Raw genomic sequence first — 17,487 nt, forward strand, 5'->3', positions numbered from 1 at the left:
ACATACAGTATATATAACAACAGAGCAATTTGGCCATATAGAAACAGAAATTTAAAAAAAAACCTGCATATTTCATAGGAAGTCTTTTAAAGACTTAAAAAAAAACCTCTTAAATTGCATCTCAGGAGAAAATTAGAGTTCAAAAATAGTGTCCAAAGGCCATACATCTAGGTGAAAAAATAATTTTGGCGAGCACTGTGTTTTATTTATGGGCTATTATGTTTAAAGCGGAATATTTTGAACACTCCTTGGAAGAAAGAAAGCAGCAGTGCTCTTTGAGGACACAAGGGAGAGTTCATATGCTGTTTATATTTTATACATGAAACTAAAATGTGTGAGTATGTTTGTATTTTTTTCACTGTCAAATGTATTCTCTGAATTTATATTCTGAATCAGTGCTGTCTTCCTTTAAAAAAAAATCCACCTGAAGGTGTTCATTGTTACTGGCCATGAAGTGCTTATCAAGGACTGATGGCAGCAACTGGACTATTCTTAAAAAGCACCAGCGGGCTGAGAAAACATCTTACAGCTGGACTAGGTGACAAGTGCCAGGATCAGAGTTTCCGATTGTAGATGTTCGTCTTCTAAGTGCTGCCAACCAGTGACCCTGTAACTGGAAGCGGAACCCAGGTACCTTAGATGCAGCGGATTTTCTAAATGCAAACAACGGAAGCAGGGTGGCTGATGTTCTTTGCGATGATAGAGTTCCTTTGGCATTGCTTTAGATGAACTTAAATGATGAGTACGCAACACTTTGTAACGTTCCTCTTTTGAGCACTTTCAGACTCATTGATACTGAGGGATTCTTCCCATTGCAGAAGAAACTCCCTGTAGATAAACTAAGCAAAACATTCAACTGAGGAACTTGCCTGTTTTCCTCATCAGCCGCTACACTGTGTTGAGCAGGGAATGAGTGTTTGGGGAAAAGCATCCTTGGCATTAACAAGAAAGGACGTGGCTATGGGAAAGGAGACCGCTATGGGATTCTCAAGCATATCTTTCTTCAAGTGCCGTATGTAAAGCATATTTAAAAAAAAACCACCCAAACTATGTGTGTGCTTCAGGAGGGGAAATGACATAAATGTGCATTAGAAAAATAATGAACTGTATCACTTTGGTTAGTTAAGCAATTATTGCTTCTTTATGGACTCAAAGGCTGTTGGGTTTTCATCATTAAAACAGGTGGGGTTTGTTGATTGTTGTTGTTGATTCGAAATTTTGCTTTAAAGAATTCTTCCTGTTATCATTCTTGGTATTTTAGATCTTGTCATGTTCTGCCTTTATTCTGGTAGCTAGGTTTCATTACTTTAATAGATGTTCTAATGAAGGTGTAAAAGAAAAGGTTAGAAGAGAGATAAATTAGGCAACAGGAGCATCAGATTCAAATGCCACTTAATATAGTTCTTAAATCACTCACATTAAAATTGTTGTATTAGTAATATTGCAGCTACTTTCTGCTGTATATCACAAACATATTAAACTGTGGATAAGAGCAACTTCAGCAATAGATTACAGGATTTGGAATGATGACAATAGAGAAGAGCCAGCCTTGTCAGTTCAGGCAAAAACCGTTCCTAATCTGCAGCAGTGGGTCCTTGAGCGCAAGATGGCAGAGGAAGATGCGGTGCATTCTCTTGGATCCACTTGGTATCCAAGGCCATAATGTTCCTACACCATTTCCATTATACCCAGTGTGCCTAGCTACTGGTCTCCTTTTTCCTTCCTCTTCCCGGCAAGCTTTATATGTGGAATAAGAGTGAGAGGGTCATTTAACAATGAATTTCCCCATTGTATTACCATTACAAAGCTATCCAGGCTAAATAACTTGTTGTTTTCTAAGTCGCTATGCAATTTCAAGGTTTTAATGGTCGTTAAAATATAATACCCTCTGTCATTTATTTCCTGAAGTGAAAGCTAGTGCCAGCCTTTGGAATTCATGTGAAACAAGTGGTTCAATATGGTTTGAAGAGCGAATGAAAACTTGATAAGCAATTAATCTACTTTGAATGCTTTCTTAATGGTTTGTGCCTTTTCTTACTGACTTTTTGAAAAATTCAGATTTATTCAAAAGAAAATAAAATAAAACATACATCCAAATCTTTCTATAGCACATTTTTTTAGAGTGAAACTCACACACTGGGAGGCAGGAAAGATTGAACATTTAAATAATTTAAAAATAAAGGTATTTCTGGTTGAATAGTAGCAACTTGAATCCCCTTCATCGCCAACCCTCCCAACCCTCTGTGCCTTGAAGCTGCAGGGGATGGGAAAGATTTGAAACCGGAAACTGGGTAAATGGGCATAGAGAAGAGGCTAATTTCCTAACAGGATAATCCTGCAACTGACACTTGGTTTGGGAAAAGTTGTCCTTGGCTGACTGCTGACTCACAGAGGCTGAGGCTTAAGAGTAAAGACAAGCCAGAGGCACGAAGGCTTAGCTACAAAAGAGATCACAGTGTGGTTGGTGTATCTGCCAGTCAGTACATCCCCAAGGAGCCTAGCCAGGCTGCAATTCTTCTGACTTAGCAGCGAAGTCCTGTCATCTGAAAGACACTGTACAGACAGAGCAGACCCTTGCTGGGGGATCCTGTGTAACAGACTGAATTAAGACCCAGGAGGAGAAGGACCCAAGGGGTCCAAGGGCAGAGGGAAGGAGAGAAAGGAAGGCATCTCAGTGGTTAGTGTGGCCCAGCACAGATTCATGCAGGGTGTCAAGAGTGGACTGTTAGAGATGAAAAGACCATGGCTCTTCCAACTCAATAGAGATGCGTGTCTCTCCCTCAGCAGTGTGGTGCAGGGCACCAATGGCAAATCCAAAGAGACAGAAATCAATGAAAGGTTGAAGAGTTACAGGAGTAAAATTAACAGGGACAGTAACAGAGTCAGAGAGCTTGCTCTTGAGTCAATGCAGGATTCTCTGGAGCTTCTCAGCAGGCGAAGAAACTTTGAGAGATAGATGTTCCTTATAGGAAAATAATAACCATGCCTGCAAGCAAGCATGGGCTCCAACGAGATAATCTATGTGTCCAAGACTGAGTCTCAGTCTTTCTATTTCTTTCTATTTCTTAGTCAAGGAAGTACTGGAGGTTAAAGAAAAACTCTGTAGGATCCTCATTGTTGGATAAGTATGACAAATGCACACACATACAGTTGAATAGTAGCAACTTGAATTTTATATAAATGAATATATATACATGTATATATGCATTTTATTATGTATATGCATACATAGCATATAGTAGTAGCAACTTGAATTCTATATATGCATATTATATGTATATTATATATTTGATGGAACATCAATAAGATTGTGGAAAATGGATAAAAGATAAGTTTATTTTGGTGCAAAAGTTTTTGAAATCCATGCATAGGAGAAGTCTTCAAAAAATTCACGACAAATGAGTATTATGGAAAAACTGTACATAGAGTTCACATTTTTTTGCAGTAACCAAACTTATTTTATAGTTCCATTTTCTATGAACTTGTTGAAGTACCCTTGTACATAAATTAACTACTTGGCTAACACCCAAATACTTAACATAATTAAGAATGGGAACACTGATTGTCAAAGCCCCAAGCTGCCAAACACTTCCTCAGGTGCCAAGTAGAAACACCTGAAACGTGGGAACACCCCACTAAACATTCCAGTATATTCTTGGCACCTCGCAAAGACTGCCCTTGGTTGTGTCTGCTGTATACCCAGTAACCTGGAAAAGTACTACATGCTAATCGTTTGAGTGGGGGTTGTCTCTGACTTGAGTATTGCCAACTAACCCAATTTTAGAATAGCACAAATTTTAATTATATGTTCCATTTAACTGGCACCTGTCCTTGGAGGCTGTCATTAAAATCTAACAAGCTATGATGTGAGAACTATTATTATCTATGATTTATATAGAGGTAAAAATAAATAAGGAGAAGAAGAAAAAAGAAAACAGAGAGAAAGGGTAAGAGGTATAACATACCACCCTTTTCCTGAGTAAGCTGGGAGTAAAAAAATAGAAAGAAAACCTCTTATGTAAAATGCTCTACCCTGATAATGAGTCAGTCTTTAAAACAAGTGCCACCGATTTGTAAATCCTGTATTATTTGGCTTCCACATTTAGACTGTTGAAGAGGAAAAATCTGAGGTGGGAAGAAGTTGAAGTTTGGATGAAGTGTTGATGATCATTACTGTTGGCTAGGAGTTACATAGGGGCTCATTACACTGTATCATTTACTTTAGTACAAATTGGTAATTTTTCACAATAGAACATTCAAAGAAATTTAATTTAGAGAAATCTTTAGATACTTGTGCAAATTTATTTGGGCAGGTTAATTCATTTTTATACTGCATCATTTGAACATTAAAACAAGTACAGGACATCTTATATTAATTATACCATTAATACTTTCACTATGGTCTCATTATAACTATACCAAATTCACCCAGAAATGAGAAGCAAAAATTTCTGTATATTTTTTCTGGTTTCTGCATTCACCGGCATCTTTATATAACAGCCCTAGGTTTCTAGTCTAAATGCCAAATATGCTTCCTCTTTAGACCAAATTTAGCTTTAACTAAAATAATTAGTCCTTGTTCCTAATTCTAATGGAAATGTAAGACACTTAACTATTCAGTGATAGTAACACTATTAGATACTGCTGCTAACAGTGATTTATTTGAAATAATTAGCGGGCTGTTTCTGCTGTAGATACATGCAAATTTGTCCGAAACCAAAGGCAAAACAATAATAAAAACTATTACCTTTTAACCTTTCCATGAATTTAAATAAAAAATGTGCACTGGAATTACACATTAAAAAGACCTTTTAAGCTTGGAAGAATATTTTACACTCATCTGTACTTCATCAGACAGGTTCATGACCTCAACAGAATTACTATAGCTCCTGCAATTTTTAAACCAGCATAGAGGAGGACACAAAATGCTATTTTATAATTAGAAAATTTTACTAGAATTGACAGAAATAGGAAAACACTTCAGGATTGAGTATGTGCTCTGAAATTAGCACATATAAAACTGAAGATGGTGACCGAATTGAATTTTTTTCACTATAGGTACTTTAAACAGAAGCAAGTAAAGAGAGCTAAACATAATACTGCAGTTTTATGTCTAAAGTAAGGAAATTAAGGGTCAGTCTCTACTTTGCACTTGGAGGTACACACATAAGCTGTAGTCTACAATACTCTAAGTTGCATGGTGGTGACAACAATATATCATGTTTCTTATTCAAATTTTTTCCTCACTAAATGGTGTCTGTTTTGGAAGTGTCCTAGTGTTCGTTTTTCCCCAGCCTTCCTACTGCTATCCTGTTGAATGACACTGCATGAAAGCCATTACTATTCAGGGCATCACTGCTAGCAGAGGTCCCACGGACGCAATGAGGTAAGTCCAGTTGCATCTCCATCACTCAGCCTGAGAAAATTTCATCCGCAGAGCTGATTCATGCTACTTCTTTGGATCTGCTACAGGCAGCACAATAAGGGATGAATGAAATAAGCACTCAGCAGCTGAATGCCCTTAAAGACCACTTGGGAACTTTATTTGGTGCCAAATAAAGTGACCTGCCAGTGTCAGCTGCGGGAAGCATATTGTACTGGGCTCTGCAGTCTGCCCCAGTTGCCTATTCATTTCTGAGGAAATTTTCAGGTATTGAATTTTAATCCGTGATGGCCAATTATAATTTGGGACCCTTTTACATTAGAGGCTGGGCTTTACCCCATTTGGCAATTAAGTCAGAGCTGCCTAATACATGATTTTAATTTCCGGAAAGCAGGTGCTTCATTTGGTCAGTCACCAAGCTCTGATTTTCCTTCCTTCTGTAGCTTAAACCATGTTCGTTTTCATACCCCATCTCCTCCCTCCCCCACCCCTGCCTGTAAGTATTCAGTGCATGTTAGATGGTTTTCCTGCTTAAGTCTATAGGGATTCCCATAGGTGTCTTTAAAAAACGCTTATGTCTTTTAAAAAATTCATTCTGTAGGTGCCTGTTTGATCTCCACGGTGTAATAACTTACTACATGACTTTTTAAAGTAATCTGAATAAAGGCATGTTTACAACATTATCTGACACTTGCAATTATGAAGCAGATTCCCCAGAAATGGTTACTGTTAACTTGTCTCCTGTTTTCATCAATTTAATTACGGAACTTCCTAAAACAAAACAAAACAAAATGAAACAAAACAAAACAAAAAACTGCTGTTTGATTTTAAGGCTCTGTGTTTTCTCCAGAGTCTTTTGTTACTCAAAGCAACTATAAAAGGGGCACTTCATAAGGAAGGTAAATATGAGTCCTCAACTATAACGTTCTGATTTAGAGGCAAATATTATATCCATCAAGTCTTGTCTAAAATGAAATTCCCTTTCCACAGATATGTGCTAAGACGATATGGTCTTACCCTCCAGAACAACTTTGTGCAAGATGAGCTAGTACCAATAGAGCTAGTAGAGAGCAAACTGGGAAACCAGATCTCTGTATGTGCCAATGATGACAGCCTCTCTCTCTTCCACTGTTGTGAATGGGATGCCTCCTTCACTATGTCCATTCTCATCTATGAATTATAAAATGCTATCCAAATATTATTGCTTTGATGACTACTAATAGTGTTACATCTTAACTCTGGTCATCATAGAAAGACCTCAGTCATTGGTGAAGAGGTGAGTAGAGAGAAGAATCAAAGAAACAGAGTGGAAAAAAGGAAAAAAAAGTTACAAATAAGGAGAGGGGCCAGCATTGTGCCACAGCGGGTCAAGCGATTGCTTGTGATGCCAGCATCCTATAGGGGCACCTGTTTGAGTCCTGGCTGTTCCACTTTTGATTCACCTCTCTGCTAATATGCCCGGGAGGCCAAGGTGCTTGGGCCTCTGCCACTCATGTGGGAGACTCAGCCGAAGTTCCAGTTTCCTGGTTTTGGCCTAGCCCAGCTCTGGCTCTTGTGGCCATCTGGAGCGTGGACCAGAGGATGGAGGATCTCGATCTCTCTCTGTGTCTCTGCCTCTTGGTAACTCTGCCTTTCAAATAAATAAATAAATAAATAAATCTTTTAACAAAATATAAAGAAAAAAAGGAAAGGGGAAAAGGGTGCTTCAGTTGAGGACTGCTTGAATGCTATTATCAATTTTATTAATCTGCTCATCTTCTGGCTGTCTTTTGCAGGCTGAGGCAGCAAATTCCTCTGCTATCTATCTGGACTCTCCTGAATGCTATCACATAATTAGCTGAAGGTTAGCAAAACCTGATGGCCTATAATGGGCCCGTAGGCAAATGTTTCTTATAAAAAAAGCCAAATAACCAAATTGTGGCTTTGAAAAATACTTTGTTGCCTAGCAAAAGGATTTTCTGAATAATTCATTTGAAGAATTAGTGATCCTAGAACATTACAATATGATTTGATTAAAATATGTGAACATATATTTGGTGGTTGTATTGATCAGCTTTTCATCACTATAATAAATACCAGAGACAAGCTACTTATGAAGGAAGGAGGTTTATTTGGACTCCAGATTTTGGAGGTTCCTAGCTGATATAGGTGAGCTCCATTGGTTGGCTGGCTGCTAAGACTGGAAGATGGCAGAGGAAGAATGTATGTAGAAGAGAGCCAGGAAGCACAGCAAATGGCTGGGGCCACTTTTTTCCTAAGGTTTATTTATTTACTTGAAAGGCTGAGTGACACAGAGAGATCTTCCGTCTACTGATTCACTCCCCAAATGGCTACACTGGATGGCACTGGGCCAGGCCAGTGGCTTAACCCAGTGTACCATAATCCCTCCCTGCCAAAAACAAGCAGTCAAACAAATAAACAAACAAAAACTCAGCCTTTATAACCAACTGCAAGAACTGCCTGCAGAGGGTATGCGCAAATGACTTAAAGACCTCCCACTTGGTCTACTTTCTGGTCACCATAGTAGACCAAGCCTCTGCCCTCCCAGAACAACCCACCCATGACTTTGGGATTTAAGTGTCTGCATGAGTTTGGAAACCAAATCCTGCTCAAGCCACAGCAGTAGTTTTTCTGAAGCAATAATCCAAGACACATCCATGTCATAATAGATACTAGCTTTTGCTTCCTTTTAAAATGAATGTTCTCATCAAATACATTGTCAAACACTGTAAGTCATATTTGCCCTTGAAGTGAGTAACAATTCTCATTACAGTATCAGAGACAATGAGAAGTCCAGCAGTGGAAAAAATCTGCCTGGTTTTGTTGAATCTAGCATTTTACAAAATAATTTGGCTATGAGACTTTCTGCCCTTAAAACACTATTAATAACTTGCATTTTTCCAGAACAGTTATAAAGAAGTATTTAACAGCAATAATATTTATGATCTTACTGTTGCTTTCACTGTTTTGAAAAGTGGAAATAGCTGACGTGCATGGTAGGTATCATCTTTGGGACCTGTAGTATTAGAGTTTAATATGTCTAGTTAATTAAATTGAAAATGAGATTTATACTATATGATGCTGTTCATTTTGATGACATCTTTTTTCTATATTCCCCTCTATTGGCCTTTAAAGCACTTGAAGGGCTGGGTCCATGTTTTGATTTCCATTTTATCTGAGAAGCTGCCCAATGCTTGACACACTATGAGCATTCAATAAACAGATAAGCATTTATTTGAATGAGTAAATGAACACTTAATAGCCATCTCTTAAGCTGTAGATATACCCACATTAGAATGTGGGCATACATAAATAATGCTTGATCTAAATGTAAAAATAATAGAAATAAAAATGGGACTAAATTGAACTGGTCTTTAATAGCTATGTCCAAGGCCAATAAATTCCTTACCAATTATTCTATTGTCTGATGCTTCATTGCTCCTGTTAGCTGGTCTATTTGAAGTCAATGTCCATTCTATTCTATAATTTTTCAATTTGCTCTGAAGTCTTTAAATCTTCAATTACTTTCCAATAGCTATTTCTTACTTGCCATTTACTTTTTGTTGGATGACTTTTTAAAAGCAAAACTAACAGTGAACTTCATAGATCATAAGATGCCCTGAAAAGGCAGTTAGTCCTGGAGGTGAAGAGCATATGGTGCAGAAGTATGATTTTTGAATTCATTCAACAAATACTTATTGAGCACTTAGTCTATGCTGGGCATACTACATAAAGTAATTGAAGGTCAACCAAAAATAGGAAATGGTCATAGTATAGACAGAATTAAAGATTATCAAAATTTCATCCCCTCTAGATTCATTTTATGCTCTCAAATGACAATATTTTTAAAGTGATGGTTTGATCTATAAATTGTTTATCCATCCTATTATGAGGTGCTTTTACATAGGTTGATCTTTTCTATCTTGACAATGCTGCCAAGTTTTCTAAAATAGCATAATATTTTATAGACTAGGACAAACAAGATGATTCTGTCACATAAACTATAAAGTAATTTTGGCTTTCTGAAATAAAAGTAATAATTGCTTAAAAGTCCACCCAAAAAGTGGTTTTGACTAAGGACTGGCAGTCTATGCCCTGCAGGTCATATCAGGCCTATACATGTTTTTGTAAATGATGCTTTACTGGGACACAGCCACGTCTGTTTACTTACTTGCTGTTTGCTTGCATGGTCCAGGATTGGGTGGTTGCAACAGGCACTGTGTGATCTGTAAAGCTGGAAATATTCGCTATCTGTACCTTTACAGAAGTAATGTGCTGAGTCTTTTTCTAGATAGTATTTGGTGATTTGGGCTAGAGCAAAATAGTAATTTGAGTGAGAACAAAATGATTGATAACTAAAAAGAAATTCAATATCTCCCCGTGGATATGATTTTATTTCTATATTTGAATAGGATGTGAATATTATTCTGGGAATTTTTATCTAATAAAAGTAATATTCTCTACTCTGAAGGATATTAAAGATCTGAATCAGTAGCAATGGGAGTTCCAAGTAAGTTTTCAGTGCTGGTCTTTGTTTAATATCTATTAAGTGCAGCCATGAAAAACTAGGATGTCTAACTTTTCTGGCAATGTATTTTATGCTGAGAACACAGCGTTTGTCTCCGAAGGTAGTTTATTTCAGTAGATTTTGTAGCCAGGCTATCAGAAAGTCTAAATAATACTATTTTCCATATGTTCATTTCTTGTATAGTCTCTTCCTACACAAAATAGGGCTAACTCATGTAACCAGTGGAGTAGTGCAGAAATTATAATTATAAAGAGTAACTTTTTTTTTTTTTTGACAGGTAGAGTGGACAGTGAGAGAGAGAGAGACAGAGAGAAAGGTCTTCCTTTTCCTTTGGTTCACCCCCCAAATGGCCGCTGCGGCTGGCACACCACGCTGATCTGAAGCTAGGAGCCAGGTGCTTCTCCTGGTCTCCCATGCAGGTGCAGGGCCCAAGCATCCTCCACTGCATTCCCAGGCCATAGCAGAGAGCTGGCCTGGAAGAGGGGCAACAGGGACAGAATCCTGGGTGCCAGCGCCGCAGGCGGAGATTAGCCTATTGAGTCATGGCACTGGCCAAGGAGTAACTTCTGAGTGTAGGCATAGAAGATGCTGTGACTTCTGTCTTCCTTCGAAGGAGCCAGCTGCTGTGTTGAGAGGACACTCAATCAGCTTTTTGGAAAGGTCCTACAACAAGGAACTGAGTTTTCTGCCACCAGCCAAGGAGAAACTGAGGCATCCTACCAACGTGCGAGTGAGTGAGACGTCCCAGAAATATAATTTCAAGTCCTAAACAATCTCTGTTGGATCTCCTGCTGCCATCTTGATGACAATCTCATAAGAGACCTTGAGCCAGAACACCCAGTTACACAATCTCTGACCCACAGAATTTATAAGATAATAAATGTTTACCGTTTTAAGTCAATAATTTTTAGGGTCATTTGTTACAAGCAATAGCTAGTAGGTTATATAGAAAGTTGATTCTGATGTTGTGTTTGAACCCTGGATTTCTCGTTTGTTAGATGTGCGACCTTGGGCAGATTACTTAATCATGTTACTTAGTTTTCTCGTCTGAAAAAATTGGTATATGATTGTCTCTGTCTCACAGAACTGTTGTGAGAAACTCAATGAGGAAATGGATGAAAAGCTCTCCGGACATTTAGTAATTAGTAAGTAAATGTTAACAATTACACACATTTACTATTGTTAAAACTGACTCCTAGTACTCACATAGAATTCTTTGAAAAAAAATTTTTATGACGTAAGTGATCATACAGCAGAATTTTAAGGGACTTTTATGCTACTTCCTAAAATTTATACAACTTAGAAGACCTAAAATGAATGTGATACAATAGTAAAGCAAGTAATTAATAGAAGAAGCAGTCAGCCTACCTACAAATAAGATATGTATCACTGAGTATTGTACTAAGTATTAACAATAGAGGATGGAGAACAGACTTCTATCCAAGAGCGTAACTATAGACTAACCCCAGCCACAAATTTTTAAAAAATGAAATGACGAGGCCGGCGCCGCGGCTCACTAGGCTAATCCTCCGCCTTGCGGCGCCGGCACACTGGGTTCTAGTCCCGGTCGGGGCGCCGAATTCTGTCCCGGTTGCCCCTCTTCCAGGCCAGCCCTCTGCTGTGGCCAGGGAGTGCAGTGGAGGATGGCCCAGGTGCTTGGGCCCTGCACCCCATGGGAGACCAGGAAAAGCACCTGGCTCCTGGCTCCTGCCATCGGATCAGCGCGGTGCGCCGGCCGCATCGCGCTGGCCGCGGCGGCCATTGGAGGGTGAACCAACAGCAAAAGGAAGACCTTTCTCTCTGTCTCTCTCTCTCACTGTCCACTCTGCCTGTCAAAAAAAAAAAAAAAAAAAAATGAAATGACGAATGTAAATTTTGGTCTAATTTACCAGTTTTTGGTAAAAATAAAAGATAAATAGCAAAATAATATGGTTTTTTGCAGATTGTTTGAGTTATCTAACCCTTCTTTAATCCAAGGGATTATTGAACAAAACCAATGTTCATTCAAAAACACTTACGAAATCTGTTGTGGATTACCAATATCATCAGTTAAACCTGTTTCAAATTTATTGCTTTCATTCAGGTTAAATAATAAAAGGGTCCATTTGTCCCACCACATGTATATACACGAATTTAGCTTTCATCATCCTCTACAAGTTTAATCCGGTGATTTATGTTTTTTAACGCATATTCAGGGAATCTGTTGGAGAAACTCATCCAGACAGACAAAGGAGCTAGATAGGATTAATAGGATGTGTGCAGGATATAAAACTGGTGGATTCACTTCAGAGTGAGTTAAAAAGAGAAAAAGAATGTAGCACTGTAGCCCTCCTTGAGGTTCTAATCATTTTAATGACTTTAGCAAAAGAGAACAGGATAAGGTCAAGAAAGTTCAGAGACAATGATCCCTGTTTCTAGAAATACATTACGTGGAAGAAAAGCCATTGCTTCAGCGGTTCTATTTTTAACAGTGGAAAACACCACTATATTTTTCTTAGAGAAAATCTGCCTTCTATTTAAGTCATCAAATTAATGGTTAAATTTGAGGTTTCAGAATTCACGATTTTCTTTGTGAAGCTGTTGTATTTCACTTTATACCACAAGCAGCAGCGAAAACTAAGGAGAAAATGGGCAGGTTGAGTTTTGGAAAAAAAATGCTTTACAGCAATGCAATATATTACTTTGAGATCCTCAGATAGAAAGTTCTCAGATACACGGAAATACTATGATTTATCTTGTTATTGATGACTTTGAACATTTAAACACATTCAGTTTAAGGCTTGCAGGAATAAAGTATTGGAATAAGGTAATGAAAAATCTCATTTTCCCAGTAGAGTGAAGTCCATTCCACTCTATCAGATATTTTTTTCCAATGACGTTCTAATCTTTACACATAGTAACAGCTTCCTCTTTTTTTTTAACGATTATTTGGCTTAGTGTAAAAAATATTTTAACAAATATGCTCTTTTCTATTCTTTCCAAACAAAGGGCAAATGGAGACTTGACAAGCATATTTTAGTGCTTCTTTGAACTCAGTAGGTAATTCTAAGTATTTCCAACCCTCATTTTGTTATAACTTCTATGGTTTAATAGAACATCTTGGGCCATAAAGTGTTTTGTGTTCATTAACTTTTAAAGAGGAAGAAAAATGCTATCTAATTACAAGCATTTGGGACAGAATATCAAATGTTCTACATACATCCCTGATTCTATGCATGATATAGACCATATGAGAAAATGGGAGGTGGAACTCTGTGATGATGGAGTTGTTCTGTTCCAGTGTTGTCCATTTCTGGAACCACCAGTTACATGTGGCTATTGAACACTTAAAATTTGGTTAGTGCAAATGAAGCACTTAATTCTTCATTTTACTTAATTTAAATTTAAGTGATTTATCCTGCCAGTGGCCACCATACTGGTGAATGCAAGAGTAGATAATATATGACTAGATTTTCAAAATAGGCAACTGATAACTTTCATTTTAAGATTTTGCCACTCTTTCCCCATATCACTAATATCTAAAAAAGAGCAATCTCTGGATTATTTTTAAATATCGTAAAGTTAAGCATGCTAGGGAATATCTGCCTCTTGAAGTATTGTCCATGCATGGATACTACAAATTTAACTAGGCTAGCTTGCATAAAGCTGAGACACTTAGATGATAATTAATTTAAATTTAATTATTTCAAATTTATGACTTACTAACAAATACATTTCTTTCTTGCCTCAACACCATGATTAGCTTGAAATGTCTTCAAAGTTTCATTAAGAATTATTTTCAGGGGGCTGGTGCTATAGTGTAGCAGGTAAATCCACTGCCTGCAGAGCTGGCATTGCACAGGGGTGCTGGTTTGAGTCCTGGTTCTTTGGCTTATGATCCAGCTCCCCACTAATGCAACAGGAAATGCAATGGAGGATGGCCCAAGTGCTTGGACCCCTGCACCCACATGGGAGACCCGGATGAAGCTCCTGGCTCCTGGCTTCAGAGCTCCACCCATTGCAGCCATTTGAAGGGTGAACCTGCAAATGGAAGACCTCTCTCTGTGTCTCTGTGTCTCTCTGTAATTCTGCCTTTCAAATAAGTAAATAAATATTAAAAAAAAGAAAAAATTATTTTCAGAATAAAATGCTATCAGTTCATAACATTAAGCTTGATAGAGTCATCAGCCAGGCTCAAATAAGTTAACCCTTTCCTTTTCTACCTTCCTTAGAGTTTCCAACAGAAAAATTCGTATTCGCTTGGAGCAGAAGGACCCTTTACCCCAGGCAAAATACACCTCGGACTACCTAGTATAATATTATTTTAAACGTTGCTTATGTGATGATTTCAGTTCTAAATATATTTGTAGAGTAAAGATCCTAGTAGCATAGGGGAAATCTTAGAGCACAAGAACATTTTCAAGAGATTCTTAAATTTTCTATAATTGGTTTATGTTAATATATATTTTAGTCTTATCACTTAAACTGTGAAATTTCTTTTTTTAAGTGTATTTATTTAATTTGAAAGGGAAAATTAAAGAGAGGGGAAAGAGAGAGAGAGGTCACTCATTCAGTGTTTCTCTCTCCAAATGCCTGGAATAGCCAGGGCTGGGGCAATCTGAAGCTAGGAACCTAAAGCCAGAGACTCCGTCCGGCTCTTCTACATGTTTGTCAGGAACCCAAGTACTTGAGTCATCATCTGCTGCTTCCCAGGGTGCATTAGAGCAGGAAGCTGCATGAGAAATGAGGGAGGGGGGCCTCGATCCCAGACACTCTGGTATGGGATGTGGGTGTCTCAAGGGGCGGTGTAACCTGCTGTGCCACAGCACACGCCCCAAGTTGTGAAATTGTTAGAACAACAATTTATTCTTTCCTAGTCTAACATGGCATGTTATTACAGAATTATGTATAGACATTTGGATTCAGGTTTGTTTTCGTTTGTTTGCTTCCAGTTACATGGATAATGTCATTCTCATCTTCTGGTAAGTTATGTGATTGACAAAAGTCAATCAGGAACAACCTAATGGCAACTGATACATGTTTGTGGACACAAGAATGCTTCCAGAAGTCATAGAACATCCTGCAGTTTCCTCCAATGACTTCCCATATGAAAACTTCTTTTATGCTTATATGAATTTATATGTTACCCAAACCATAGAGTGTGCAATCTTTCAGTATTACAGATTCCACATTTTTCTTTCTCAGTTTACAGTTCACGGATTACCCTGCCCATAAACCTCTACACAAAGCTGCACAGTATCTTGACTATTCCAGCCCCAAGTCTATTGGGCACTGCTTGTCAATCACATCACCTTCCACGATACTTCACTGCACACAAATCAAGTTTGAGTCGAGTCTACTTCTAATCAATAGATCCTTATAGATTGTTTTAGTGTACCTAAATCACTTCCCAGAAAATATCTCGCCATCTCATTTCTAATGGGAAAACATCAGATGAGATTTCAGTCTGGGCCACCGAAGAAGAAAGGCTAATGTACTCTTCTGGTCCACCAGGACCTGAACTCCAAGCAGTTCTTACATGCTATGGGAAACAGGGTTCTCACAAGTCACAGACACCCACACACCAGGAGCATATTAACTGGGGCAGTGTGGAATGACAGAAGATGGCTGGAGGACGCACAGGCTGCAGGTTGTTTCCTCTCTGTAGAGAACTTTTGCATTGTCCCGAACCTCTGCCGTGCAGTCAAGGGAAGCAAGTACTGAAAGCAGGAGTGTCTCCTTGAAACCAAGCTGCCTGGAAAACTTTGTTCTCTCTTTAGCATATAAACAGCAAATGTGGCTACTTATGATGCCTTGAATACTCTAACAACACAGTCTGAGATTAGCCCATTGTCCAAAGACATTCACTGCTCTAATAAGATAGTTAACTAGTATACTAAGCAGCCCTTTGTTTGTTTGTCTATTTATTTATTTTTAATAACTTTTCCTGTTCTGTAGTTAGCAAGAGTTGTGACAATATTTGTAATTGTTTGTTGGACTTTCCTGCTGAGAAAATATTGTCATTCATATAATCTTATTTAATGTTCAGAGTAACACAATGAAAGAATTAGCGCTTTCCTAAATCCTAGTCAGGGGCCGGCGCCGTGGCTCACTAGGCTAATCCTCTGCCTGCAGCGCCGGCACCCTGGGTTCTAGTCCCGGTTGGGGCGCCAGTTCTGTCCCGGTTGCTCTTCTTCCAGTCCAGCTCTCTGCTGTGGCCCGGGAGGGCAGTGGAGGATGGCCCAAGTGCTTGGGTCCCTGCACCCGCATGGGAGACTGGGAGGAAGCACCTGGCTCCTGGCTTCGGATCGGCACAATGCCAGCCGTAGCGGCCATTTGGGGAGTGAACCAACGGAAGGAAGACCTTTCTCTCTGTCTCTCTTCCACTGTCTATCAAAAAAAAAAAAAAAAAAAAAAAAAAAAAGAAAGAAAAGAAAAGAAAAAAATCCTAGTCAGGAGGCTGAGGTTAAGAGCCTTTCACATCTTTGAGTTGGATCTTTCCCGAAGGGCAGAAGATTCCAGAACCCCCTTCTCCACTTTAGGATACAAAAACTTTACTGTTTACATGCACTAATTTATTCTTTTGACATCTGAAAAGATAATTTAGTTCTGAAAAGTAATGAGTTTGGGCTTAGGCGATTTTCAGAACTATAGCTTTTTTTTTTTTTTTTTGACTGGCAGAGTGGACAGTGAGAGAGAGAGAGACAGAGAGAAAGGTCTTCCTTTTGCCGTTGGTTCACCCTCCAATGGCCGCCACAGCTGGCGCACTGCGCTGATCCTATGGCAGGAGCCAGGTGCTTCTCCTGGTCTCCCATGGGGTGCAGGGCCCAAGCACTTGGGCCATCCTCCACTGCACTCCCGGGCCACAGCAGAGAGCTGGCCTGGAAGAGGGGCTACCGGGATAGAATCTGGTGCCCTGACCGGGACTAGGACCCAGTGTGCTGGCACCGCTAGGTGGAGGATTAGCCTATTGAGCCACGGCACCGGCCTAGAACTATAGCATTTTCAGGCCTACTTCGAGCTGGAGGTGCTGCATCTTGCATAATTCTAAGCTCTTCTTAGGTTAGGGTAGACAGTACTGAAAGACATTCTCTTCTAAAATTTTGCTAGGTAGGGCCAGTGCTGTGGCACAGTGGGTTAACACCCTTGCCTAGGGCACTGGCATCCCATATGGGCATTGGTTCGAGACCCGGTTGCTCCGCTTCCAATCCAGCTCTCTGCTGTGGCCTGGGAAGGTGGTGGAAGATGGTCCAAGTCCTTGGGCCCTGCACCCGCGTGGGAGACCCGGAAGAAGTCCTGGCTCCTGGCTTCGGATCGGCTCAGCACCAGCCCTTGCGGCTAACTGGGGGGGTGAACCATCGGATGGAAGACCTCTCTCTCTCTCTCTCTCTGCCTCTCCTCTCTCTGTGTAACTCTGACTTTCAAGTGAATAAATAAATCTTAAAAAATTTTTTTTTGCTAGAGCAAGACATCTATACCTGAGTCAATTTTTGTCCTCAGTATCCCCTGAGAGCACTTTCTTGACTGTGGTGGGCAGTCTCCAAGATGATTCCAATGATCCCTTCCTCCCGGTGTTTATCCCTTCCTTCCTTTTGGG

The 17,487-nt window shown here is 39.3% G+C and overlaps 1 protein-coding gene across 2 annotated transcripts in view; it reads right to left on the minus strand.

The window, feature by feature from the left end:
* ADGRL2 (adhesion G protein-coupled receptor L2) overlaps positions 1-17,487 on the minus strand; it is a 695,256-nt gene that overhangs the window by 408,156 nt on the left and 269,613 nt on the right. The window lies entirely within an intron of this gene.

Source organism: Oryctolagus cuniculus, chromosome 7 (genome assembly GCF_964237555.1).
Source record: "Oryctolagus cuniculus chromosome 7, mOryCun1.1, whole genome shotgun sequence".
NCBI lineage: Eukaryota > Metazoa > Chordata > Mammalia > Lagomorpha > Leporidae > Oryctolagus > Oryctolagus cuniculus.